At 41.8% G+C, this 3,720-nt stretch overlaps 1 pseudogene; it reads left to right on the forward strand.

Annotated features, from left to right (window-relative positions):
- Nucleotides 1-1,548: 1,548 nt before the first annotated feature.
- On the forward strand, nt 1,549-3,168 carry LOC141021234 (ATP synthase subunit a-like; annotated as a pseudogene).
- The last annotated feature ends 552 nt before the right edge of the window (nt 3,169-3,720 follow it).

Below are 3,720 nucleotides of genomic sequence, written 5' to 3' on the forward strand. Positions count from 1 at the left end.
CCTTGATAAAGCACAGCCTTTCGCACTCCAATAGGCATATATTGTTACAAGGTTATGCCCAAAGGTCTCAAAAACGCCGGTGCTACATATCAACGCGCCATGACTAAGATCTTCGATGAGATAATACATAAGATTGTCGAGTGCTATGTAGATGATCTCGTTGTAAAGGCGGTATCCTATGAAGAACATCTTCAACATCTCAGAATCGTATTCGACCGCCTAAGGCAACATGCACTCAAGTTAAACCCGTTGAAGTGCGCCTTCATGGTCTCGTCAGGAAAATTCCTAGGGTTTGTCATTCGACATCGGGGAATAGAAATCGACCCGAGTAAAATCAAGGCCATACTCGAAATGCCTCCTCCTCAAAACCTTAAGGAGCTGCGTTCGCTTCAAGGGCGCCTGGCATACATCAGGCGATTCATAGCCAATTTTGCAGGAAGAATCCAACCTTTTACAAGAAAAACAAAAAAAGACATTCCATTCTTTTGGGATGAAAACTGCCAACAAGCCCTAGATGGCATCAAAAGCTATCTCCTCAATCCGCCAGTCCTGGCTGCGCCGATACCAGGGAAGGAGCTTATACTCTACACCACGGCCTTGGATGAATCTCTTGGGGCTCTATTGGCACAAGAAAATGAAAACGGGAAAGAGAATGCCCTCTATTACCTCAGTCGTGTGCTCGTAGGAGCTGAACATGCGTACTCTCCTATCGAAAAACATTGCCTTGCACTGGTGTTCGCTGTCAAGAAGCTACGGCACTACATGATAGCACATCGGGTCACCCTCATCTCCAAAGTTCACCCACTTAAATATCTCATGACAAGACCAATGCTTACAGGAAGATTGGCAAGATGGGGCCATCATCCTTACTGAGTTCGACATTGTGTATGCGCCGCAGAAGGCCATTAGAGGGCAAGCGATGGCGGATTTCCTAGCAGCACATCATACATATTTATACAGTAAATAAAATATTTCCATGGATGGGATTGCACGTAGTCCATTCCACCTTTATCTATCTAGGTTATCCTTCTTTCTTAACAAAGCAGAATGTGATGATCGATCCCTCTATTATGGGATTTATGTTTATACCAAAGCCTCTACTTTAGATATTTACGCTGATGAAGGAAAGCCTTGTTAAAGACTACTACTTTTGACTTCCTTTTTCGTACTCTTCTTTCATCCTCCTTACCAGAACGCTTTTCCTGGTTCAGAAGAATAAGATACTGAAATTGTGGCTTACATATGGAAAATGCCTTCGTCTTGAAGCTACCAATGCACATCACGGTGAAATCATTGTCAATTAATTGTTAGAATCCCCATATCACCCATAGCCACCCAAATCTTTTTTTGCCTCAAACTCTGCTGCCCTATCACTCCTCGATAAGTGTACTTACTCAGGTTGTGCACTTGGCTGAGCGAGATCTTCCCCTTTGGCATGAGAACCGCCTACCTATGCTAACGTAACTAATGCAGATGGCGGAAGTTAGTAGTTCTCCTATGCCAACATGAACACAAACGAAATCGTCGAATTTCGTATAGAAAGAAAAGGAACCACTTCTATTCTCTTTTCTTAAGTATAAGAGGGATAAGTACTTATTCCTGGCCGGCGGTATCATTGCTGCTCCCCGCCTAATGCGGATCATTGTGCAATGCTTATGTGAAATCTCAATCCAAAACTTCTTCGTTTCGTTGGAAAAACCAACGCCGACGTCAAGATCAGTCTCCTTTCCTTTCAAAAGTGAGCGAGCAGAGCTGAAAAAGATGGAGTTACCTGGAGATGAACAAATTCGATTTAATAACACAAACAGTACAAAGCGTCTCTCACGTCCATTCTTTTATTTTTGATTTTTCCCAACCTGCGTTCGATCCGCAGCTTGTGAACCGGCTTTTGGAAGGGGTGGAGGCACCTACCTCGAAAGACAGGGACCTCCTTTTAAAAATGTATGGAATTGCGCCCGGAAATACACATGCTTTGCTTTTTGAAATCACAAAAATGGTAGAATCATACATGCGGCAGGCAAATTTGGTTTTGCCACCTACATACGATGTTACCTGGTTTTGTAACCAGTTTCTGGGCGTGGATTCTTTTAAGGATCTAAAGGATACTTTCGTAGATTACATTTCAAGGGGCGCGAAAGCTTAACTTGGAACACGGGCTTTGTTAATTTTTATAACGAAATATGGAGGGCCGAAGACTCCCCGCCGGGTAGCGCTGTAAGTGCTCCGAATCAGCTTTTTTTGGAAAACCCATTGGATCAATTTTCCATTTACCCAATAATTGATCTTCATGTGGGCAACTTTTATTTTACATTTACAAATGCAGTCTTGTATATGCTGCTCACTGTCGTTTTGGTCGTTTTTCTGTTTTTTGTTGTTACGAAAAAGGGAGGTGGAAAGTCAGTGCCAAATGCATGGCAATCCTTGGTCGAGCTTATTTATGATTTCGTGCTGAACCTGGTAAACGAACAAATAGGTGGTCTTTCCGAAAATGTGAAACAAAAGTTTTTCCCTCGCATCTCGGTCACTTTTACTTTTTCATTATTTTGTAATCCCCAGGGTATGATACCCTTTAGCTTCACAGTGACAAGTCATTTTCTCATTACTTTGGCTCTTTCATTTTCCATTTTTATAGGCATTACGATCGTTGGATTTCAAAGACATGGGCTTCATTTTTTTAGCTTCTTATTACCTACGGGAGTCCCACTACCGTTAGCACCTTTCTTAGTACTCCTTGAGCTAATCTCTTATTGTTTTCGTGCATTAAGCTTAGGAATACGTTTATTTGCTAATATGATGGCCGGTCATAGTTTAGTAAAGATTTTAAGTGGGTTTGCTTGGACTATGCTATTTCTGAATAATATTTTCTATTTCATAGGAGATCTTGGTCCCTTATTTATAGTTCTAGCATTAACCGGTCTGGAATTAGGTGTAGCTATATCACAAGCTCATGTTTCTACGATCTCAATTTGTATTTACTTGAATGATGCTACAAATCTCCATCAAAATGAGTCATTTCATAATTGAATAAAAATGAGGAGCCGAAGATTCTAGGGGGCTACAGCTGCGCTTTTGCAGCACTGAACATGGTTCCGGGTACTCAAGATATTGCGTTTGTGTTTGGAGAGGTGTAGATTGTAGATTCCAGCCGAGAAGACCAGGAAAAGATAAGGATAAAGAATGTCATATATCTCAGGAGCTAGATCACTTCCCGATGAACAAGTCAGAATTGCCTCAACAAAAATGGATGGAATTGGACCGAAAAAAGCCATTCAGCTTCGTTATCGATTAGGTATCAGTGGGAACATCAAGATGAATGAGTTAACTAAGTATCAGATCGACCAAATTGAACAAATGATAGCTCAAGATCATGTTGTTCATTGGGAATTGAAGAGGGGAGAATGAGCAGACATCGAACGATTAATTTCTATTTCTCGTTATCGTGGAATTCGTCATCAAGATGGATCGCCCTTACGCGGTCAACGAACTCATACTAATGCAAGGACTACTCGCAAGCAAATTCGGAAATGAAAGAAGGCTACCGAAAGAACAAGCAACGGATTTCGCGCTCATCCCTTGCTAAAGCGCATACGTTTTCTTGCTCCTTGGTACTTGTCTGATCAATCACACTGTTCATTAGTTCACTTGATTTTTCGTTCGATGTCTTGAACCGCTTACTAATCACGTATACGTATAGTAGGCCCCCTTCGCCACTCCACGTCT

This window comes from Aegilops tauschii, chromosome 4 (assembly GCF_002575655.3).
Source record: "Aegilops tauschii subsp. strangulata cultivar AL8/78 chromosome 4, Aet v6.0, whole genome shotgun sequence".
Lineage (NCBI taxonomy): Eukaryota > Viridiplantae > Streptophyta > Magnoliopsida > Poales > Poaceae > Aegilops > Aegilops tauschii.